The 26299-nt window shown below is 35.1% G+C and overlaps 1 long non-coding RNA gene across 2 annotated transcripts in view; it reads left to right on the top strand.

Annotated features, from left to right (window-relative positions):
- The first annotated feature begins 372 nt into the window (after positions 1-372).
- LOC135964557 (uncharacterized) overlaps positions 373-26299 on the top strand; it is a 94867-nt gene continuing 68940 nt past the window's right edge. For both annotated transcript variants that reach the window (XR_010577043.1, XR_010577042.1), the window contains exon 1: positions 373-497. This is a non-coding gene — a long non-coding RNA (uncharacterized lncRNA). The remainder of the gene's footprint in view (positions 498-26299) is intronic.

Genomic DNA, 26299 nt, shown 5'->3' with positions numbered 1-26299 from the left:
AACAGAAGTGAATCACAGAAATCATTCTGTATAGCTTCATTTATTTAAAGTTTAGAAACAGACAAAACGGTACAATATGTTGTTTGGTAACACATATGTGTTTCCGATATTTTCCACATATGCCTTCTTGGTGTTGTTTTGGGTAAAGGTGAGACCCAACAGAACTTTTCATGAGATTTAAAAGGCAGCAGAAGCCATTAATTGTAAAGGACATCCTGGGTGAAGGCAGTGTGGAACAGAAGCAGAGGTTCTGGCTTTCTTTATTGACTGTCAACGCCCCTGTGTGATAGCAAAACCAGTCCCACCTATACATTGGCTGCAAACCCACAGAGCTGATAATCTTCCCTTGACTGTTTACACAGGCATTGTGCTTCCATTCCAGTGCTGAACATGCCTCACTTCCTGCAAACACTAATGTGTTAATGAAGCCAGGAATGGTTAGTGGTATTTTTCTGATCGTTTCGGACCTCTCCTTCCCCACCTAATCTCACAATTATGTAAGTTCCAGTTTCCTATTATAAATTTTATATTTCTTTGCGTATAGTGGTTTTCCTTCCCTGATTGCGACCTTACTGATAAAACATACATACGTGGTTTTAAACCTATGTAGAAACAGAAAGATATTAATATAAATTCAGAATCATGGTTACTCCTGAGCAAGGAGGAAAGAGTGTTATTGGGAAAGGCACATGGAGGGTTTTGAGCATAAATTAATATTTTATGTATTGTCCTGGAGTGTGGATATTTTGTATCATTTTTGTTTTATTATTGTTTTTAAAGCACATATATTTTTTATATGCTCTTTTTATGATATATTTTACAATTCACTGCTCAGTATATTGAAAAGTAGACTTCTTATTGCTTACTGTCTTGAAAAAGTTTCTTTAAAAGGCCTAGTACAAAATAACAAAGTGCAAGAAACAATAAAACACACATAAACTAAGTAACAGTGGAGTAAGTTCAAACTTTTTTTATGACTAAAAATTTCAATTTTAACTGGCTAACTTCCGAAAGATTTGAAATATAAATACATTTGAGATAAGCCACAGTTATTATTTTACTAATAACTATGTAAACCAAATATGAAACAACAATTAGCTTTTTTGGCAGTAAAAATATTTTATCAAAGGCCAAAATTATTTAGCTCACATCTAAGACATTTATAGAAGGCTAGAAAGTTGGGCACACATGAATGCCTTATTATCATTTGATTAATGCACAGCTATTTGGACGAGTAATGGGTCCGTTTTACCTGCAAGCAAAGAAATAATTTTGCTTTCAATTTGTTAATTTCTATTTGCTCTGACATTTGCTTTGTCTAAACAAGATGTTTCCAACGATCTGGTTTTGAAAGCTAAGATGAATTGCCTTTTGGAATGACTTTTGTATTGAACTACAAATTAAAGCAGAGAATTAAATCAATTCTTTTGCCAAAAAGGTACAACTGGTAACTGTTCCAATACATTTTCTCAGGGGCTACTTTTGCAGAATTACAAGGTAAGCAATATGGCTGCCTTTACTCAAGCATATGGATTTAGTGGAAAGATCTGATGGAAATCTTCAGCTTATAAAGATAATAAAAGTCATTCTCCAATTTTATTCAAAAGGAAAATATGAGTATTTTATGAAAATATCCAAAATTTAATTTTCATTCTTCAAAATATCAAGTCATGTCTTCTGCACAAATTTGTAAGTACTGTTTATTACAGACTAATTAGTTGTTTCATGATCGAGGCTTCCAACTGTAAGGTTACATAAGAGCTGTGGCTATAGTTCTCTTTTATTCTATATATCACACTCTAATAACTTGTCTGTTTACATATATGTCTGTTTTCATTAGTTCTACATTAGTGGGGAATTTTTTTTTTTTATTTTGACATTTCACCCTGAATTACAGACTTATTTCTCTTTTTCCGGAGAATAATTACAATTCATTGTCTTCTTCATTCCCCGTTGTCCCTTTCTCTTCTGAACATACATTCTTTTGAAGGGGAGAGGGGAGGCACTCCCAAACATTCTTCAGAATTGCAACTTGATAGTAACCTCAGTGATGTTCATATTACAAAATCTAAATGCCAGTTTCTTCCCCTTATCCACCACAATGAAGTGATATTTACAGACAAGTATTTCAGGCTTCCTGAAATACATTTCTGTCTCTCTTTCAAGACGTTATTCTCCTTCAGTTCTGCTTCTACCTCAGGTAACCTTAGATAGAATTGTAACTTTGGATTTCCGATCACAACAATGTGCTCTGTGCTCAGCCCTTGGATAACTTCTTGCCTCTATTTACTCACTCTCGAAGAGATCTCATGTAGTCAGCATATGTAGGTGAATGCTGACCTCTCCCAAATGCATAACTGCAATCCTGACAGCTTCTCTGAAATACAGGCTCATCTATTCAATCATGGATTCAGTGTCTCTACATGAATGTCTAATAGTTTTTACAAACTTAAATTGTGCCACATAGAAGTTGTTGCGGGAAGTCAGGGACCCTGAACGGTGGGACTGGCTGAAGTCATGGCAGAAGAACATAAATTGTGAAGATTTCATGGCCATTTATTAGTTCCCCAAAGTAGTACTTTTACAATTTCTTACACCTGTTTTTACTGTAATCTCTGAACATAAATTGTGAAGATTTCATGGACACTTATCACTTCCCCAATCAATACCCTTGTGTTTTCCTACGCCTGTCTTTACTTTAATCTCTTAATCCCGTCATCTTCTTCGTAAACTGAGGAGAATGAATGTCGCCTCAGGACCCTGTGATTGTGTCAACTGCACAGATTGTTTGCAGAGCATGTGTGTTTGAACAACATGAAATCTGGGCATCTTAAAAAAAGAGCAGGATAGCAGCGACGTTCAGGGAACAAGAGAGGTAACTTTGAACCGGCCGCCCATGAGCCAGACGGAACAGAGCTATATTTCTCCTCTTTCATAAGCAAATAGGAGAAATATCGCTGAATTCTTTTTCTCAGCAAGGAACATTCCTGAGAAAGAGAATGCGCCCTGAAGGTAGGCCTGTAAAGGGCCCCTTTGGAAGCTTTTATGGTGGAAGCCTAAGGGATGAAATAAGCCCCGGTCTCCTGTAGTGCTCCCAGGCTTATTAGGAGGAGAAAAATTCCTGCCTAATAAATTTTGGTCAGACAGGTTGTCTGCTCTCAAACCCTGTTTCCTGATAAGATGTTATGAATGACAATGCTTGCAGGAAACTTCATTAGCAATTTTAATTTCACCTCATCTGGTGGTCCTGTGATCTCGCCCTGCCTGCATTTGCTTTGTGATATTTTATTACCTTGTAAAGTATGTGATCTCTGTGACCCACACCCTATTCGTGCACTCCCACCCCTTTTGAAAATCGCTAATAAAAACTTGCAGGTTTTTCGGCTCGGGGAACATCACGGATCCTGTCGACATTTGATGTCTCCCTCGAACACCCAGCTTTAAGTTTCTCTCTCTTGTGCTCTTTCCCTTTATTTCTCAGCCCAGCCGAGACACTTAGGAAATAGAAAAGAACACACGTTAAACATTGGGAGCGGGTTCTCCCGATAAGAACTTACTATTTCTGTCCTTCCTACATGCAAATTATTTTTTCTTGACCTTTCTCATTCTTCTGTCCTTGATACACCAATAGGTGCTGGCAGCACTACCTTAAAATACTTCTGGAATCTGACTATTCTAACAACTCCTGTCAACACAACCAACATTTCTTTCTATGAATATGAACAGTTTTTCCCAATGCTTCTGCCTCTCTTCATCATGGTCTCACCATCATATTCTACTTTATATACACTTGTTCAGGCTATCCTTTCAAAACATAAGTAAATCTATGTCATTCTTTACTGAAAATCCTTGTCTTCGCTAGACAATTTTGGCATTTTAGTTCTTATCATGGACTGCAAGGCTCTACCTTTCCCTCCTCCTATTTTATTTTTTGTTATTAACATTTTCATAATTTATTTTTACCATAACAACAATTATTGTGTGATGATGTCTCCATCTTTTACGAAAGGGAATTGACTTGTCTTAACTCCAGAGACACACGTGTTAAAGTAAATTAAATAGAAATTGGTGATAAAAGATAAAAGGAGGAAATACCCATATTTTATTGTACATTAAATTAGGCTCTGAGCTTTGTGCCAGCCAGAGTAAATAGGAAAACATAGTTGCTTTCATACTTATCGGAAATGGAAAATATGCTCACTTCTCAGGGAAGTATTTTTTTCCTGATTCTGAAATCTGAAATAAATGTTCAATGAGATTTGTATGGATGATACTGAACTATGCATTATTATATACCTTCAACTTCAGTTTTACAGAAAACGCAGAAGTATATTTCACAAGCTCTTAGACTGAAACCTGGCATTTAATGCTGAAACATTCAGTCAGTGGTGGTAGCTGCCTGGACACAGCTATGATACAGAGGGGCACAGCTAGGAAGAGTCAGGAAGCCGGGTGTTTCCATGTGTTCTTAGGCAGGTCATCTGGTTTTCTGGTTTCCAGATTCATCAACTATAAATTAAAAGAGATGTGGCTTGGTAATCTTTTGTTCCTGATGTTAAGTGCTCTTTTAATATATTCATAGTCTGTTAGTCTGTTCTTGTGTTGCTATAACTACCTGTCTGGGTAATTTACAAAGAAAAGAGGTTTAATTGGCTGACGATTCTGCAAATGCAAACTGTACAGGAAGCATGGTAATGTTATCTGCTAGGCCTCTGGTGGAGGCTTCAGGGAGCTTTTACTGAAGGCACAAGGTAAAGCAGAAGCAGGCACATCACATGGCGAAAGCAGGAGTACAAGGGAAAACAAGGGGAAGATGCCACACACTTTTAAACAACCAGGTCTCACAAGAACTTACTCGCTATCACAAGGAAATCACAAGGGGATGGTGCTAAACCATTCCCGAGAAATCCACCTCCATGATCTAGTCACTTCCCTATAGGCCCCACACCCAGCATTGGAGATTACGTTTCAACATGAGATTTGGAGGACATATCCAAACTTTACCTAGCACACGGTGTGATTTCAAAACCAGCTTCCTAACGTCTTTCAATTCATTGTCTTCTCCTCTATAAAAAACTATTTCTAAAGTGAACCAAAGTAGAAGGAAAAATAAGAATCACTTTCTGTCTTCCAGTTTTCTAAAGACAACCAGGAGACAGAAAACTGGGTTCCAGCACCCATTTTAACTGCCGCCTGTATGTTGGCAAATCCCTTCCTCTTTCTGGGCCTCAGTGTCTGCATCAGTAAATGTTGGACATGAATTAAAGAAATTCTAGGATTTTATACTCTTCATCTACTAACTGTCTCAGATGATCCCAGTAATAGCATCTGGTGCCATGGCAGGGGACTTTAACCTGTGTGTGTGACCCCACTTAGGGCAGGATAATCTCTGCCTTAGGCCTTTTCAGCCTCAGTGTCAGCCTGCCATGCTGGGCATGCTCAGTATAGAGACCCCCAAGCCTCTGGGCATCTTCCTTTGTGGACCCCTTCATGGAACAGGCATCCTTACTTCTTCTCAGATCTGTTAACCAGAGACATAGAACTATATTCAAAGTCTTTTCTTCAGAAGTGCATTCGAACACAAGTCTCCATCAGACACAGCCACACATATTATATTAACTCGACAAGTCCTTAACTGCGCAGGAAATAGTTTGGGCAGGACAATACGAAGTCTGACCTACTTATCATTTCCATTATGCACCAAATATTCTGCTGTTGGAACCAAACTGTCGATTCCTTCCTGGACAGGGGTCGCCGTGAAGGATCACCGACACGAGATTCACAGCAGAGAGTTATTTATTACTAGCGCGCTAGGGTCCCAAGCTCTAAGTTGGCCCTGGGACCCTGACTGCTTGTTACAGGCAAACACAAGTTCAAACACAGCTTAGGGCGCAAAATTCAAACAAAGCTTTAGGCGCGTGGTAATTGGGTCTGTCTATGGCCTGAGCAAGGTGTCTTGTTCTAATTGGTTAGAGCAGGACCTTATGAGGTTTTTTCTTGGAGTTGTTGATTCCGGGAACTTCGAGGCAGGGTGGGACCCCCGGAATTGGCAGGGTGGGACCCCATGAGGTTGTTTCCCGGAATTGGCAGGGTGGGACCCTATCAGGGTGGGACCCTATTGAGGCAGGGTGGGACCCTCTCCAGAGCCACCTGGTGTTAATTTTTTAAGTTCTTTTTTTTTATGAGGCCTAGTTTCTAAGTTTTATGCGGCCTAGTTTCACTGCAGGATTCTCAATGTGACCATCTAGCCAGACAAATCAGGCAGGAGCAAGAAATAAAAGGCATTCAAATAGGAAAAGAAGTCTACTTACCTCTCTTCACTGATATGATTCTATACCTAGAAAATCCTACAGCCTCTGTGAAAAGGCTCCTAGAACTGATAAATGACTTTAATAAAGTTTCAAGATACAAAATTGATGTCAAAAATCAGTAGCATTTATATACACCAAGAATGTTCAAGCTGAGAGTCAAACCAATAATATAATCCCATTTATAATAGCCACAAAATAAATGAAATACCTGGGAAAAAAGCTAACGAAGGAGGTGAAAGATTTCTACAAGAAGAACTACAAAACACTGCTGAAATATATCAGAGATGACACAAAGAAATGGAAAAACATTTCATGTTCATAGATTGGAAGAATTGATATTGTTAAAATGGCCATACCGCCCAAGGCAAGTTACAGATTCAATGCTATTGTTATCAAACTACAAATATCATTCTTCACAGAATTAAATGAAATTATTCTAAAATTCACATGGAACACAAAAAAAGTCCAAATAGCCAAAGCAAGTCTAACAAAGCTGGAGGCATCATATTACCCAACTTCAAACTATGCTTTAAGGCTACAGTAACCAAAGCAGTGTGGCCCTAGAACAAGAACAAATAGAACACATAGAACACAAAAACACCTAGAACAATGGGACAGCATATTGAACCCAGAAAAGCTGCATATGTACAACAATTTGACCTTTGACAAAGCTGACAAAAACAATTAATGGGGAAAGAAAAAACTATGTAATAGATACTGCTAGGATAACTGGCCAGCTATATTCAGAAGAATGCAATGGGACCCCAACTTTGCACCATATAAAAAAATTAACTCCAAATGAATTAAAGATTTACGGGTAAGACCTCAATATTTAAAAATATAAGAATCCTAAAAGTAAACCTAGGGAATAGCATTTTGAACATTGACCTTGTGAAATAATTATGACAGTCTTCAAAAGCAATTACAGCAAAAACAAAAATTGACAAGCATAGCCTAATTAAATTAAAGAGCTTCTACACAGCAAAACAAAGTATCAACAGAGTAGATAGACAACCTAAAGAATGGGAGAAAATAATCCCAAACTCTGCAGCTGACAAAGGTTTAATATCCAGAATCTATATGAAACAAACAAATCAACAAGCAAAAAACAACCACATTTAAAAAGTAGACAAAGGACATGAACTCCAAAGAAGATACCCAAATGACCAACAATCATGGTAAAATGCTCATCATCACTAATCTTCAGAGAAATGCAAGTCAAAAACTACAGTTTGATACCAGTCACTGTAAATACAGTGACCTATTCTCACCCCAGACAGAGTGGCTATTATAAAAAACCAAAAAATAACAGATGCTGATGAGGCTGTGGAGAAAAGGGAATCCTTATACTCTCCCTTGGGGAATGTAATTAGTTCAGCCACTGTGGAAAGCTATTTGGACATTTTTCCAAGAGAAACAGCACTACCATTCATCCCAGCAATATCATTACTGGGTATATACCCAAAAGAAAATAAATTATTCTACCAAAAAGACACACACACTTGCATGTTCATCACAGCACTATTCACAATAACAAAGACATGGAATCTACCTAAGTGCCCTTCAGTGGTGGATTGGATTGAATAAAGAAAATGTGATACATATATTTCATTGAATACTAGGCAGCTTGGAAAAGAATGAAATCATGTCTTTTGCAGCAACGTATATGCAACTGGAGGCCATAATCCTTAGTGGATTAACACAGAAACAGAAAACCAAATACTACATATTCTCACTTACAAGTGGGAGATTAACACTGAGCAAGCATGAACATAAACATGGGACTAGTAGACAGAAATTTTTAAGAAATGGATTTTTATTTCAAACCTTTAAAATACAATAGTATACATATACAGACATATAAATAATATTAATTATAGATATAATAATATATTATATATACTTATTTATATAAAAATACCATTAAAATATAATTGTATATATACACACATATAAACATATATTAAATAATTTAATGTATTTTAATTATTTATGTAAACATGTATGTAAATACATGTATGTAAACATACACTTGATATATTTACATATAATTATATAAATATATGTAAATGTATATTTATATTTGTGTATATATACAATTGTATTTTAGTGTATATTTTATACATTAAATGATATTATAGATATACCTCCTTTCAGTTTGCCTGGCTGAGATTAAATAAAATGATATAGCAACAATATATGGCAAATATATGGTGGAGTCTTAACAATAGTGGCAGAGTCTTAATGTTAGAAACTTAAAGTGGGACAGAAAGTGTGTCAATAAGCTTTGCCACATACATGTAAAGATCTTTAAAAATATCTTTATTTATAAATCAAAATCATGTGAGGTAATTACTTGACAGGTAGATTTCTGAGACTGAAACTGAATATACTGAATCAAAATCTCTGAGAATAGTCCCCTGGACGTACATTTTATGTAAGCTCCTAGGTTATTCTTGAACAAACTAAATTTTGGGAACTATTTTGAGTTGTATTTCCTTGCTAAAATGTGTTGTAAAAAATGTTTAATTGATGTTAATTGTGGTAGTATTAACTCAAAATGTTACACATCCAGCCACAGAAAATTGTAGAATTCAGGCTTTATAAAAATAGTATGTCCTTTGCCCATTTTTTAAAAATGGGGTTATTTGGTTTTTCCTTATTTATTTGTTTACATTCCTTATAGGTTCTGAATATTAGACCCTTGTTGTATGCATAGTTTATGAATATTTTCTCCCATTTTGTTGATTGTCTCTTTACTCTGTTGATAGTTTCTTTTGCTGTGCAGAAGCTCTTTAGTTTAATTAGCTCCCACTTGTCCATTTTTGTGTTTGTTGCATTGCCTTTGAGGACTTAACTAAAAATGTTTTTGGCCAGGCTAATGTGAAGAAGAGTAATTCCTAGGTTTTCTTTTAAGATTTTTATAATTTGATGTCTTACCGCCATTTAAACCCTTAATTCATCTTGAGTTAATTTTTGTGTGTGGTGCAAGGTAAGGATCCAGTTTTCTTCTTCTGCATATAACAGAAGTTATAGCATCATTTATTTAAGAGGAAGTAACTTCCTAATTGCTTGTTTTTGTCAACTTTTTCGAAAATCAGGTGGTTGTAGGTGTGCGGTTTTATTTCTAGATTCTCTATTTTGTTCCATTGGTCTTTATGCTCTAGTAGTGTGCTGTTTTGGTTATTGTATCCTTATAGCATAATTTGAAGTCAGGTAATGTGATGCCTCTGGCTTTGTTCTTTTTGATTAGTATTCCTTTGGTTGATCAGGTTCCTTTTCGGTTCCATTTGAATTTTGAAATAGCTTTGTTTAATTCTGTGAAAAAATGATATTGGTCATTTGACAGAAGTAGTGTTGAATCTGTAAACTGCTTTGGGTAGTATGACTATTTTACAATATTGATTCTTCTAATTCATGAGCATGGAATGTTTTTCCGTTTCTTTGTGTCATATCTGATTTCTTTCAGTAGTGTTCTGTGGTTGTCCTTGTAGAGATATTTTGCCTCCTTGGTTAGATGCATCCCTAGGTATTTTATTTATTTTTTGGATATTGTAAATGAAATTGTGTTCTTGATTTGACTCTCAGCTTGAACATTACTGATGTGTAGAAATGTTACTGACCCTTGTACATTGATTTTGTATCCTAAAACTTTACTACAGTCATTAATCAGTTCTAAAAACCTTATGGCAGAGACTTTAAGGTTTCCTAGGTACAGAATCATATCATCAGTGAGGAGAAATATTTAGACTACTTCTTTTCCTATTTGGATGTTTTTTATTTCTTTCTCTTGCCTGATTATTCTGGCTAGGAATTCCAGTACTGTGTTGAATAGGAGAGTGAGAGTGGGCGTCCTTGTTTAGTTCCAGTTCTTAAAGGGGTTGGTTCCAGCTTTTGCCCTTCAGTGTGATGTTGGCTGTGAGTTTGTCATAAATGGCTCTATTATTTTGAGGTATGTTTGTTTGATACCTAGTCTGTTGAAGGTTTTTATCATGAAGAAATGTTGGATTTTATCAAAAAGTTTTTTCTGTCTCTACTGAGATTATCAGATGGTTTTTGCTTTTAATTCCGTTTTGTTGATGAATCACATTTATTGATTTGCATATGTTGAACTACTGTTGCATTCCAACAACAAAGCCTACTTGATTGTGGTGAATTAACTTTTTGATGTGCTTCTGGATTTTGTTTACTGGTATTTTGTTGAGGAGTTTTGCTTAGACTAAACAGAAATATTGGCCTGAATTTTTTTGTTGAACTTTGCCAGATTTTGGTGTCAGTCAGATACTGGCTGAATTAAATGAGTTAGGGAGGAGCCCCTCCTCTTCTATTTTTTTGAATAGTTTTAGTAGAATTGATACCAGTTCTTTATACATGTGGTAGAATTTTGCTATTAATCTATCTGGTCCAGAGCTTTTTATTTGGTTGGTAGTTTTTAAATTACTGATTCAGGCAAAGTACATAACAGATACTTTTCAAAAAAAAAGACATGCAAGCACTCAATTACTATGGAAAAATACTCAACATCACTAATCATTAGAGAAATGCAAATCAAAACTGCAGTGAGATGCCATCTCCTTATCAGTCACAATGACCATTATTAAAAAGACAAATTATAACAGATACTGTCAAGTCTGTGAAAATAAAGAGAATGCTTATAAACTGTTGGTGGGAATGTAAATAATTCAGCAACTGTGGAAAACAGTTTGGAGATTTTTCAAAGACTTAAAACTGAACTGCCATTTGACCTAGCAATCTCATTACTGGGTATATACCCAAAGGAAAAGAAATTATTCTATCAAAAAGACATATGCACTTACATGTTCATCTCAGCACTACTCACGATAGTGGATCAACCTAAGTGCTTATCAATGTTGAATTGGATAAAGAGAAGGTGTGTAAACATACCATGGAATACTATGCAGCCATGAAAAAACAATGAAAAGTATGTCTTTTACAGCAATATTGATATAACTGGAGACCATTATCATGAGTGAATTAACAGGGGAATAGAAGACCAAATAGTATGTGTTTCTACCTTTAAGTAGGAGCTAAGCACTGCATACTCATGGACATATAGAAGGAAAAATAGACACTGTGGTCTACTGGGAAGTGAGGGAATATGGCAGGAGAAGGAGGGATGGACGGGAAAACTACATATTGGATACTATGCTCACCATTTTGGTGAGGTAACCCAAACCTCAGCTTCACACAGTATACCCGTGTAACAAATATGTACATTTATCCCCTGAATCCAAAAGTTGAAATAATAATAATAATTAAAAAATAAAATATCTCCTTTCCTATTCCATAAAATATATCAAATGGAATAAAAAATAGTCAAACAAAATTGTTTAAAGTGGGATAAAGATAGAAGACTGCATATAAAAATTCTTAATCTTTATTGCACATTAAGTGTATTATTAATAAACTTAGTTTACATGAGTTATGTTCATTACTGATTTTCTAAACCAACTAACAATTGATGGAGGTTTTCAGTTCCACAGGTACAATCACAGAGGTCTATGGTTGCAAAGGAGTTATATAAATATAAATAAATAGTGTTTAGAAATATATTCAAATAAATTTACATCTATTTGTATTTAAATACCTTAACTTCTGGTAAGAGTAGTTGTTTCTCGTTCTCTCTCTCCCCTCTTTCTTTTCCCTCTCTGTTTGTATTTTTTCTTCTTCGACTCTTACCTTTTATGCACATCTTTCTGCCAATCTTCATCTCTGCTTCGAAAAATAAACAGATATTTAAGGAGATACTCAGGTGTTTATTATTTTAGAATAAATTTATTTTAATTCCAGTTTTATATAGCTGTTTCTGTTATATTAGTGGTCTTTCCTAGTGTACAGACACTTCCTTTTTTCTGCTAAATACTGATTTAGGATGCCAAGTATACATTTATGTACAATAACTAAGAGTGAGTATTAAAATCTAATTAGGTAACATGAGTTTTTAAATATTTTCTTTTCTCTCACTTCTTTCCAATATTCTCATTTTAGTATCATTATTTTAATATTTACCAGCCTCTTATTTTGAAATATCTTATTTTCACAACAAAGTTTTAATCAAATACAGAAATATGGCATGATTCTGTAATGTCTTAGTTCATTTCGTTCTGCTATAACAGAATACTGCAGACTGGATAATTGATAATGAACAGAAATTTATTGGCTTACAATTCTGAAGACTTGGAAATCCAACATTATGACAGCAGCCTCTGGTGAGGGCCTTTTTGCAGAGCAGAGTGATCACATGGCAAAAGGCATTATGGAAGAAGGGCAAAGAGAGGGAGGGCAAGAGGGGGCCTGTCTTGCCTGTCTGTGGTGGCATTAGCCCCAACCCTTAGGGCAGAGTCCTCACAGTCTAATCACCTTTTAGAGGTCCCACGGGTTAATACTTTTACAATGGCAATTATGTTTCAACATGAGGGAACAGACGCCCAAAGCATAGCAAATGTGAATACCGTAAAGCCTTTAAAAGTCATGCCCTGTGGATTTTAGAGTTTTACAGATTATAGTTTAAGTTAAAGCCAAGCCATTTACTCTCTATGAGAGGTTAACTCCCTAGGCTAAAATTTTCTCAAGATTATAAACGGAGAAAAATAATACTTGCTTCTTACATTTACACTGGAGGTAAAATTAATATTTAAAGGAGTCATAATTTTTGGCATAAAATTATTTTTTAAACAGACTACTCGTTTTCAAATATGCAAACATTTCACAGGTTTCCCACTTATTTATTGCATTGGTTTTGTGTCTTTCCTCAGATGTCATAAAATCTTTGATTAAACTTTTATGGATATTTTATATGTTCTTAAATATTGTCTCATATATATGCACTTCAATCATTATTAATTGATTCAGAGATTCTTATATCTCCATACTTAATATGCAGTTTCATTTTGGATCTTATTTAAATTGTGGTGCAATTCCTAGTTTATCTTTTAAATTTCTTCAACTAAATCAGTGAAGCAAGTGACTATATTTTGTTATTATTAATCATTAGATGTTAGCTCCACGCCTATCACAATGAAAGGACAGACAAAACATATTCAAATAAATGACTAATCATACATGAATTAAAATCAAAAGCATTCATTTGAATAATCTTACCCTTGAAGAACTTCATTTGACCATGAACAATATATAGTTTTTACTGAGAGAGAAATTAAATATTCATTTAAATGGATTTAGGTCCAAGTTACTGAATACTTTAGACAGTATCTGGCAAGTAATACATGAATAAGTTGTGTTGAATCAATAATATTATGAAATATCCATTAATGAAGTATTTATTAATTGAGTAATCAACAAACATTAAGAAATTCTTTATATACCGGAGTTTATAACACTGATATTTGCTGATTTTATGTCACTTTTAAATTTATTTAGTAAATAATATGTTAATATGGTATACCAGGTAGTCTGTAAGAGCACAAGAATGTGACATTTTATAGATTACAAATCTTTCTTTCTATGGGATTTACCTATCTGTTTTCTATTCTAGATTCTGAAAATCTCAAGAGCTAAATTATAAGACTTTTCTTCGAATATCTAGGATGTAATAGAGAGCATCATGTAGACTCTGGTATGTAAGCCAAGTCTCTGCAACCCTCAGGATTAAAGCACTCCTTCTCCCAGCAACTGGGAGCATTGACAGCCAATAGCATGCAACAATTTCCCTCTCCCAGAGGATGTCCTTGGCTAAACAGAGTCAACTCACTTCTTAGCCCATTTGCTTTGGTTGAAGGAACCTCCTTGCCTCATCCAATGGCATGAATGCAGGGACTATAAGCACTCTCTTACTACATCTGGAGCAACTTTGCAGGGCTATCCCAAATCCAGAGATTTCTGTCTCAGAGTCTGGGACCTTTGACTGTGATGCTGCCCAATTGTAATGTTTAATTGTATATGTCACCTGGCCCATATATTGTGCACACATACTTTGTCAACCTTTATTCTGAGTGTTTCTATGAGAATGTTTGTGAATGAGATTGACATTTAAATTGGTAGACTAACTAAAGCTGATTACCCTCCCTATTGTGGGTAAGATCCTTCCAATAAACTGAGAGCCTGGCTAGCTTTCCCTAAAGTAAGAAGGAATTTTTCCTGCCCAATTGCCTTTAGCTGAGACATTGCTTTTGTTTTGCTTTGTTTTGTTTTCTGTCTTTGAAATAGAACTGAAATTATAGTGCTTTCAGGGTCTCCAGCCTGCTAGATTTAGACTGGAATTATACTATCAATTCTCCTGGGTCTCCAGCTTGCCAGCTATAGATCTCAGGACTTGTCAGTCTACATAAAATTATAATAAATCTCTATCTGTCTATCTATCTATCCATCTGTCTATCTATCAATCAATCTATATATCTATCTATTATCCATCCATCCATCCATCTATCCATCCATCCAACCATCCATCCATGCATGCATCCATCCATTCATCCATCCATCCATCCATCCATCCATCATCTCCTATTGGTTCTGGTTCTGTTTGTCTGAAGAACCCTAATACCTTAACTGTTTTTTACTTCTTTTAGCTTCCTCAACTTTTCACAGGTGGGGTTACCAAGAGTAGTTTTCCAGTAAACTTCCTGCATGTGCATAGGTCTCAGAGTTGCTTTTTGGGAACCCAATTTGTAACTGTGCTTAACATCTAACCATGCACTAAACACCATAGATAAATTATTTTATCATTTTGCAATTTTTGAATGCAAACACTATGTATTTTTTAAAAATCTCTAACATTCTTGTCATGTAAAAATACATGCAAATTATTTATCTTAAATTAGATCACTCAGTGATTGTCACTACACTAACCTATTAGCCATTTATGCGTAGTGTTCCATTATTGGAACGCTGTGTTTGTGGGAGTTACTTATATCCTACTACTCAAGGTCATTGCCAAGGTCTGATTTTTCACACACAAAAAATTGCAACCTCTGGCATAAATGGATAAATCCTCTGGTTTTTTTTTTAACACATTGTATACATTTTATACTTTATTTATTTAAAAGATTACTTTATTCTCCTTCTTATATTTCCAATATAATTTTTTCTTCTAATTTAACTCCTACTGCTACTAAACGTTTCATTTTCTATCATTCCAACTACATTTTATTCTTCTGAGAATAAGTAAAACATCAAAAACCAATCTGACCCTCCTATTAAATTACATTTTTAAAATGATGACTAAATAGACGATGAGTATTTGGTCTCCTTATAAAATTGATGCAAAATTAGCCTATAGAGAATTCTGGATTTTTCTTTTTTTGAAGGGGTAGGGTGTTGATGGAGGGAATGGGGAGGATTGGGAATATAAAAGAAGACACATGAAAGGTGAGGAGTGTGCTTTACTTTCCTATTTTGCCAAATATCCCCAGTGTTCTCTTATTGACAATACATCTCCCATAGTTATACTAAAGGTGTTTAGGGCTGCTAAACTATATTTTTCAGCTGCCTTGGTTTTGTTCATCCTTTGCTGTCCTGGGCTTTCCAGTTTTCCACAGCCAATTCCTTAAGTTCTTCAGTTTTGCTCATCTGATCTCCCTAAAATTTATCTGCAAAGAGTGAGGAGGACAAGAAACAAAGAAGATGAAATACATATGAGAAACATGAAAGATGTCTTTCCCTGGATAACTTGGTTTTAAATATTCATTAGGGATACTGATGATGACTCTACTAATATTAAAAAAAAAAAATCCTTTCAAACTCTGGTACCTTCCTGTCTATTAAAATTTTCTATTAATTTTTTTTTAATTTTTATTTTATGTTCAAGGGTACATGTGCAGATTTGTTATATAGGTAAATTGTATGTTGGGGGGTTTGGTGTACAGATTACTTTGTCTCCCAGGTAATAAACATAGTACCCAATGGGTAATTTTTTTTAAGATGGAATTTCACTCTTCCACCCAGGCTGGAGTTAAGTGATGCGATCCCGACACACTGCAACCTCGGCCTCCCGAGTTCAAGTTATTCTCCTGCCTCAGCCTCACAAGTAGCTGGTATTATAGGTACCCGCCACCATGCCCAGCTAACTTTTGTGTTTTTAGTAGAGATAGGGTTTTGCCATATTGGCCAGGCTGGTCTCGAACTCCTGACCTCAGGTGACCCACCCACCTCGGCCTCCCAAAGTGCTAAGATTACAGGCAAGAGCCACCGCACCCAGATCTGATGGGTAATTTTTTATCTTCACCTTCTTCCCATCCTCCACCTCAAGCAGACCCCAGTGTCTGTTGTTCCCTTTCCAGTATTTATGTGTTCCCATTGTTCAGCACTTATAAGTGAGAACATGCAGTATTTGGTTTTCTGTTCCTGTGTTAGTTTGGTTAAGATAATGGCCTCGGCCGGGCGCAGTGGCTCATGCCTGTAATCCCTGCACTTTGGGAGGCTGATGCAGGCAGATCACGAGGTCAGGAGTTCGAGACCAGCCTGACCAACATGGTGAAACTCCCTGACTACTAAAAATACAAAAATTAGCTGAGGGCAGTGGCGCGTGCCTGTAACCCCACCTGGCAGGCGGAGGTTGCAGTGAGTCGAGATCACACCACTGCCATCCAGCCTGGGCGACAGAGCAAGACTCTGTCTCAAAAAAAAAAAAAAAAGAAAAGAAAAGATAATGGCCTCCAGCTCTATCCCCGTTTCTGTAAAGTACATAATAATATTGTTTTTTATGGCTTCCTGGTATTCCATGATGTATATGTACCACATTTTCTTTATGCACGCAATCATTGATGAACACCTAGGTTGGTTCCATGTTTTTGCGATAGTAAATTGCACAATGATGGACATATGAGTGCATATGTTCTTTTGGTACAATTATCTATTTTCCTTTGGGTGTATACCTGATAATGGGATTGCTGGGTCAAATGGTAATCCTGTTTTAGGTTCTTTAAGTAATCATCAAACTGCTTTCCACAATGGCTGAACTACTTTATATTCCCACCAGCAGTGTATAAATATTTCCTTTTTTTCAAAATCATTCCAGCATCTGTTATTTATTTATTTATTTTACTTTTTAATAATAGCCACTCTGACAAATGTGAGATGGGTTTGATTTGCATTGCTCTAATGATTGATAATGTCAAGCATTTTTAAATATGCTTATTGGACATATCTGTGTCTTCACTTGAAAAAATTATGTTCATGTCCTTTGCCTATTTTTTAATGGGGCTGTTGTTTTTTGCTTGTAAATAGGTTTAAGTTCCTTATAAATTCTGGATATTAGACCTTTGTCAGATGCACAAATTGCAATATTTTCTCCCATTCTGGAGATTTTTGGTTTACTTTGTTGATAATTTATTTTACTGCACATAAGCTCTTTCATTTAATTAGATCTCATTTGTCAATTTCTGTTTCTCTTCCAATTGCTTTTGGTGTCTTTGTCATGAAGTCTTTGCCAGCAAAAAATACTCAACAAATTACTAACAAACTGAATCCAGTAGCACATCTGAAAGCGAATCCACCATAACTAAGTAGGCTTTATCCCTGGGATGCAAGGTTGGTTCAACATACACATATCAATAAATGTTACCATATAAACACAAACCACATGATTATCTCAGTAGATACAGAAATGACTTTCAATCAAACTAAACATCACTTCATGTTAAAAATCCTCAGCAAACTAGGTATTGAAGGAACGTACCTTAAAATAAAAAGAGCCATCTTTGAAAAAACCCACTGCCAACATACTGAATGGACAATAACTGCAAGCATTCCCTTTGAGAACCAAAGCAAGAAAAACAGTCCCTCTCTCATCAATCCTATTGAACATACTACTGGAAGTCCTGCTTAGAGCAATTGGGCAAAAGAAAGAAGTAAAAGGTATCCAAATAGAAAGAGAGGATGTCCAACTATCTCTGTTTGCAGACAAGAAGATTGTATACCTAGAAAACCTCATAGCCTCTGCCCAAAATTTCCTTGATCTGATACGCAGCATTTGTTATTGCCTGTCTTTTAGATATAAGTCACTTTAACTGGATTGTGACACCGCACTCCAGCCTGGGTGACAGCATGACCTGGTCTCTTAAAAAAAAAAAAAAAAAAAAAAGGCAGGAAATTTATCCAGCCTACTTTCTAAATTAAACCACCCCAAATACTATTCTCATCATCCTTGCTTATTAAATGTTACGATTGCCATAATTTTGTGGGTTTTGTTTGTTTGTTTGTTTGTTTTTGAGATGGAGTCTCACTCTGTCACCCAGACTGGAGTGCATTTCTCTGATAATAAATGATGTTGGCAGCTTTTCATATGCCTGGTTGCCATTTGTATGTATTCTTTTGAGAAATGTCTATTCAAATATTTTACCCATCTTTTGATCAAATTGTTAGATTTTTTCCTGTGGAGTTGTTTGAAATCCTTAGTCTTTTTATGAAGCCCTTGTCTGATGGTAGCTTGCAAATACTTTCTCCCATTCTGTAGGTTGTCTTGCCATTTTGTTAATTGTATCCTTTGCTGTGCAGAAGCTTTTTAACTTCATGTGATCTCATTTGCCCATTTTTGGTTTAGTTGTGTGTGCTTCTGAGGTATTGCTCAAGAAATTTTGGCTCCAGACTAATGTCCTGAGTATTTTCCTCAATTTTTATAGTAGTTTCATTATTAGAGGACTTAAATTTAAGTCTCTAATTCATTTTGATTTTATTTTTGTATAAGGTAAGAGATCAGAATCTATTTTCATCCTTTTGCATATGGATATCCAGTTTTCCCAGCACCGTTTATTGAACAGATTGTCTTCTCCCCAATGTATGGTCTTGGCACCTTTGTGAAAAATAAGTTAACTAGTTAACTATAAGTGTGTGGGTCTGTTTCTGGGTTCTCTACTCTGTTCCACTGATGTATGTATCAGTAGATGCATGTATCATGCTATTTTGTTTATTATCACTTTGTAGTGTAATTTGAAGTCAGGTAATATAATTTCTCTGGTTTTGTCCTTTTACTTAGGATAGCATTGGTTATTCTGGGTCTTTTGTGGTCCCATATAAATTTTAGAATAGTTTTTTTCTATTTCTTTGAGGACTGTCATTGGCATTTTGAGAAAGATTGCATTGAATCTGTAGATTGCTTTGAGTAGAATGGACATTTTAACAAGATTGATTCTTTCAATCCATGAACATGGAATTTTTTTTCCATTTTATTGTGTCTTCCTAAATTTCTTCTATCAGTGTTTTGTAGCTTTCATTATAGATATTTTTCACTTCTTTGGTTAAGTTTGTGTCTGGGCATTTAATTTCATGGGTGGCTGTTGTAAATGGGACTGCTTTTTAATTTTTTCTTTTCACATTGTTCACTGTCGGCATATAGAAATACTACTGATCTTTGTATGTTGATTTTGTATCCTACAACTTCACCGAATTTATTTATCAGTTCTAATAGTTTTCTTGTGGAGTCTTTAGGTTTTCCAAATATAAGATTATATCATCAGCAAACAAGGATAATTTGATTTCTTTCTTTCCAGTATGGATGTATTTGGTATATTTCTCTTGTTTCCTGCTCTGGTTAGTACTTCCAGTACTGTGTTAACTATGAGTGGTGACAGTAGGCATCCCTTTCATGGTCCAGATCTTAAAGGAAAGGCTTTCACTTTTTTCCTATACAGTATGATATTAGATGTGGGTTTGTCATATATGACTTTTATTATGTTGAGGTAAGTTCCTTCTATCCCCAGTTTTTGAAAGCTTTTATTATAAAGGAATGTTAAGTTTTATCAAATGATTTTCCAGCATTAATTGAAATGATCATATGATTTGTAGCTTTCCTTTGTTTGACATGATATGTCACCTTCATTGATTTGCATATGTTGAAGCATCTTGCATCACAGGAACAAATCCCACTTGGTCATGATAAATGATCTTTGTAATGTATTGTTGAATTGAGTTTGCTAGTATTTTGTTGAGGACTTTTGCAAAAATATTTGTCAAAGATATTGGCCTGTAGTTTTCTTTTTTCTTCTTCTTTTTTAAATGTGTTTGTCTGGTTTTGGTATCAGGGCAATACTGGCTTCATAGAATGAGTTTTAAAGCATTCCTTCCTCCTCTATTTTGTGGACTAGTTGAAGTAGGATTGGTATTAATTCTTTAAATGGTTGGCAGAATTCAACACTAAAGCTATGAGATTTTTCTTCTGGGAGAATGTTTTTTTTTTTTGAGACAGAGCCTTGTTCTGTCACCCAGGCTGGAGTACTGTGGTGCAATGTCGGCTCACTGCAACTTCTGCCTCCCAGGTTCAAGCGATTCTCCTGCCTTGGCCTCCCCAGTAGCTGGTATTACAGGCATGCACCACCACAGCTAGATAATTTTTGTATTTTTAGTAGAGACAGGGTTTCACCATATTGGCCTGGATGGTCTCTATCTCTTGACCTCATTATCTGCCCACTTCGGCCTCCCAAAGTGCTGGTATTACAGGTGTGAGCCACCATGCCTGGCCCCTGGGATAATTTTTATTACAGCTTCAGTCTCATTACTTGTTATTGGTCTGTTCATGTTTTGGATTTCTTCCTCCTTCAATCTTGGTAGATTGTATGTGTCTGGTAATTTGTCTATTTTTTCTATGTTTTCTAATTTATTGACATAGTTGCTCACAGAAAGTACTAATGATCCTTTGCATTTCTGGAGTATCAGTTGTAATAGCTCCTTTTTTATTTCTGATTTTATTTATCTGGATCTTCTCTCTTTTTAGTTGGTCTGGCTAAATGTTTTTCAATTTTGTTTAACTTTTCAAAAAACCAAATTTTTGTTTCATTGATCTTTTGCTTTTTATTGTTATCTTCATTATCAATTGTATTTGTTTCTGCTCTGATCATTTATTATTTCTTTTCTTCTACTAATTTTGATGTGGTTTGCTCTTGTTTATCTAGTTCTTTAAGAAGTATTGTTAGGTTGTTCATTTGAAGTTCTTTCTCTTTTTATGTAGGCACTTGTAGCTATAAACTTCCCTCTTAACCCTACTTTTGCTGTATCCCGTAGATTTTGGAATACTGCATTTCCATTCTGATTTGTGTCAATAAATTGTCAAATTGCTTCTTAATTTACTAATTGACCCACTGTCATTAAGGAGCATATTGTTTAATTTCTATGTATTTGTATAGTTTCTAAAATTCCTCTTATTATTAATTTCTTGTTTTATTCCATTGTGGTCAGAGAAGATGCTTGCTATTATTTCATTGTTTTCAAATGTTTTACAACTTGCTTTGTGACCTACCCTGTGATCTATCCTTGAGAATAATCTGTGTGTTGATGAAAAGAATGTATATTCTGCAGACTTTGGATAAAATGTTATGTAAATATCTATTAGATCCATTTGGTCTATGGTGCAGATTAAGTCTGATATTTGCTGATTTTCTGTCTAGAAGATCTGTCCAATGCTGAAAGTGGGGCATTGAAGCCTCCAGTTATTATTGTATTAGAGCATATCACTATGTTTCACTCAAATAATATTTCCTTTATATATCTTGGTACAACATGGTGGGGTACATATATATTTTAAATTTTTATATCCTCTTGCTGAATTGATCCCTTTATCATTATATAGTGATCTTCCATGTTTCTTCTTGAAGTTTTTGTCTTGAAATCTATGTGGTCTGATATGAGTATAGTGACTTCCACTTTTTTTGTTTTCATTGTCATAGAATATTTTTACATTCTATCATTTTCACCCTATGTGTGTCTTCATAGGTGAAGTGTGTTTCTTGCAGGCGAGAGATCAATGGGTCTTGTTTTTTCATCCATGCAGCAAATCTACGTCTTTTGATTGGAGAGTTTAATCCATTTACATTCAATGTTATTTTTGATAAATGGAGACTTATTCCTGTTATTTTATTATTTGTTTTCTGATCTTCTATTCCTTATTTCCTTCCTGTCTTCTTCTAGTGAAGATGACTTTCTCTGGTGACATAATTTAGTTTCTTGCTTTTACTTTTTGTGTATCTATTGTATGATTTGTGGTTTGAGGTTACCATAAGGCTTGCAAATACTGTCTTATACTCATTATTTTAACCTGATAACAACTTAACACTATTTGCATAAACAATAAAAAAAAACTTAGTAAAAACCTTATGCCTTAACTTTGTCCTCCCACTTTTTAAATTATTGTCATTTCTATTTATGGCTTGTTGTACTGATTATGTCTTGAAAAGTTGTCATAGTTATCATTTCTTATTGGTTCATTGTTTAGTCTTTCTGCTTAGAATGAGTAGTTTACACACCACAGTTACAATCTATTAATATTCTTTGTTTTTCTGTGTACTTACTATTTCCAGTGAGTTTTATACCTTCCAGTGATTATTTATCAATATTTATTGATGTTCTTTTCTTTATGATTGATATACTCCCATTAGCATTTATTGTAGGACAGGTCTGTAATTTATGAAATCCCTCTGCTTTTGTTTGTCTGGGAAAATGTTTATTTATCCTTTATATTTGAAGAATATTTTTACTGGATATACTATTCTAGGATAAACCTTTTTTTGTTTGTTTTTTCCTTCAGCACTTTAAATATGTCCTGCTACTACTCTGTCCTGTAAGCGTTCCACTGAAAAGCCTGTGGCCTGACATATTGGAGCTCCATTGTTTGTTATTTGTTTCTCTTTTCTTGCTGCTTTTAAGAATCTTTATTTATTCTTGACTTTTGGGAGGTTATTAAATATCTTGAAGTAGTCTTCTTTAGGTTAAATCTGCTTGGTGTTCTACAATCTTCTTGTCCTTGGATACTGATATCTTTCTCTAGGTTTTGGGAAGTTTTCTGTTATTAACCTTTTGGTGTTTTTCTTAATTTTACTTAAATAATTTTTGGATAACAGGTGGCTTCTTGTTACATAGATATGTTCTTTAGTGGTGGTTTCTGAGACTTTGGTGAACCCATAACTTGAGTAGTGTACATTGTACACAATGTGTAGTCATTTTTTTGTCATCCCTCTTCCAATCCTTCCCCCAAGTCCCTAAAGTCCATTATATCATTCTTACACCTTTGTGTTCTCATAGCTTAGCTCCTACTTATAACAGAGAATATATAATACTTGGTTTTCTATTACTGAGTTACTTCACTTAGAAAAATGTTCTCTAATTCAACCCAGGTTATTGTAAATGCCATTATTTCATTCCTTTTTATAGCTAAGCTGTATATATATACACACACTGTGGAATACTGATATGTTTTCTATATATGTGTATATATATATGTCTATATATATATGTATATAATATTTTCTTTATCCACTCTTTGGTTTATGGGCTTCATATTTTTGCAACTGTGAATTGTGCTGCTATAAGCATGTGTATGCAAGTGTCTTTTTCATATAATGACTTCTTGCCCTCTGAATAGATACCATACTGGGAATGCTATATCAAATGGTAGTTCTACTTTTAGTTCTATAATGTATCTCCATACTGTTTTCCATACTGGTTGTACTAGTTTATATTTCTGCCAACAGTGTAAAAGTGTTCCCTTTTCACCACATCATGCTACATCTATTAGGTTTTAATTTTTTAATTAAGGCCATTCTTCCAGGAGTAAGGTGGTATCACATTGTGGTTTTGATTCACATTCCCTGATCATTAGTGACGTTGTGCATTTTTTCATATGTTTGTTGGCCATTTTTATATCTTCTTTTGAGAATTGTCTATTCATATTCTTTGTCCACTTTTTGATGGGATTATTTGATTTTTCTTGCTGATTTGTTTGAGTGCCTCATAGATTCTGGATATTAGTCCTTTGTCAGATGCATAGTTTGTGCATACTTTCTTTGTCAGATGCATAGTTTGTGCATACTTTCTACCACTCTGTGGGTTTTCTATTTACACTGCTGATTATTTCTTTTGCTGTGCAGAAGCTTTTTAGTTTAATTAAGTCCTGTCTATTTATTTTTGTTTTTGTCCCATTTGCTTTTGGGTCATGAACTCTTTGCCTAAGCCAATGTCTAAAAGAGTTTTTTGATATTTTCTTCTAAAATTTTTATGGTTTCAGGTCTTAGATTTAAATCTTTGATCCATCTTGAGTTGGTTTTTGTATTAGGTTTGTTGTAAAATTAGGCACCAATTTAATATAAGTTGAAAAATCAGAATCCAGTTTTATTCTTCTGCATGTGACTTGCCAATTATCCCAGGACCACTTGTTGAATAGGTTGTCCTTTCCCCACTTTAGGTTTTTGTTTACTTTGTGAAAGATCAGTTGGCTGTAAGTATTTGGTTTTATTCCTGGTTTCTCTTTTGTGTTCCATTTGTCTACCTGCCCATTTTTATGCCAGTATGATGCTCTTTTGGTAACTATAGGCTTGTAGTATAGTTCGAAATTGGGTAATGCAATACCTCCAGGTTCGTTCATTTTGCTTATTCTTACTGTGGCTATATGGGAACATTTTTTGTTCCATAGGAACTTTAGGATTGTTTTTTGTAGTTCTGTGAAGAATGATGATGATATTTTGATGGGAATTGCATTGAATATGTAGATTGCTTTTGTCAGTATGGTGGTCATTTTCACAATTTTGATTCTACCCTTCCATGACCATGGGAAATGTTTCCATTTGTTCAAGTTGTTGATAATTTCTTTCAACAGTGTTTTGGAGTTTTCCTTGTAGAGATCTTTCACCTCCTTGGTTAGGTATATTCCTAAGTTTTATTTTTCACCTCTGTTGTAAAAGGTATTGTGTTCTACATTTCATTCTGGTTGTTGTTGGTGTACAGCAGTGATACTTATATGTGTACATTAATTTTGTATCCTGAGACTTTAGTGAAGTCCTTTATCAGATCTAGGAGCTTTTTGGATGACTCTTTAGGGTTTTCTAGGTATACAATCATATAATCAGCAACAGTGACAATTTGACTTCCTCTTTACTGATTTGGATGCACTTTATTTCTTTCTCTTGTCTGATGGCTCTGGCTAGAACTTCTAGTAATATGATAAATAGAAGTGGTGCAAGTGGGCACCCTTCCCTTGTTCCAGTTCTCAGGGGGAATGATTTTAAGTTTTCCCCATTCAGTATAATATTGGTTGTGGGTTTGTCATAGGTGGTTTTTATTACCTTAACATATGTGCCTTCTGTGCCAATTTTGCTGAGGGTTTTAATAATAAATGGATCCTGGATTTTGTCAGATGTTTTTGTGCATCTATTGAGATGATCACATGAGTTTTGCTTTTAATTCTGTTTATGTGATGTGTCAAACTTATTCACTTGCCTTTTTTTTTTTTTTTTTTTTGAGATAGAGTCTCACTCTGTTGCCCAGGCTGGAGTGCAGTGGCGCAATCTGGGCTCACTGCAAGCTCCGCCTCCTGGGTTCATGCCATTCTCCTGCCTCAGCCTCCCGAGTAGCTGGGACTATAGGAACCCACCACCACACCTGGCTAATTTTTGTATTTTTAGTAGAGACGGGGTTTCACCGTGTTAGCCAGGATGGTCTCAATCTCCTGACCTCGTGACCCACCTGCCTCGGCCTCCCAAAGTGCTGGGATTACAGGCGTGAGCCACCACGCCCAGCCTCACTTGCATATGTTAAACCATCCCTGCATCCTTGCTATGAAACCCACTTGATTACACCTTTCTGATATCTTATTGGATTTGGTTAACTAATATTTTGTTGAGGATTTTTGCATTGATGTTCTTCAGGGATATTGGTCAGTAGTTTCTCTTTGTTGTTATGTCCTTTCCTGGTTTTGGTATTAGGGTGATACTGGTTTCATAGGGTGATACTGGCTTCATAGAATGATTTAGGGAAGATTCTCTCTTTCTCCATCTTTTGGAATAGTTTCAAGAAGTTTGGTACCCATTCTTTTTTGAATGTCTGATAGAATTCAGTGTGAATCTATCTGGTCCCGGACTTTTTTTGTTTGTTGCCTTTTTTTTTTTTAATACTCTTTCAATCTCACTACTCGTTGATCTATTCAGAGTTTCTGTTACTTTCTGATTTAATCTAAGACGGTTATGTATTTCCAGAAATTTATTCTTCTCTAGATTTTCTAGTTTGTGTGCATAAATGTGTTCATAGTAGCCTTG

Source organism: Macaca fascicularis, chromosome 8, assembly GCF_037993035.2.
Source record: "Macaca fascicularis isolate 582-1 chromosome 8, T2T-MFA8v1.1".
Taxonomy (NCBI): domain Eukaryota; kingdom Metazoa; phylum Chordata; class Mammalia; order Primates; family Cercopithecidae; genus Macaca; species Macaca fascicularis.
The sequence above is the reverse complement of the archived record's forward strand: the minus strand, read 5'-3'. Positions and strand labels throughout refer to the sequence as shown.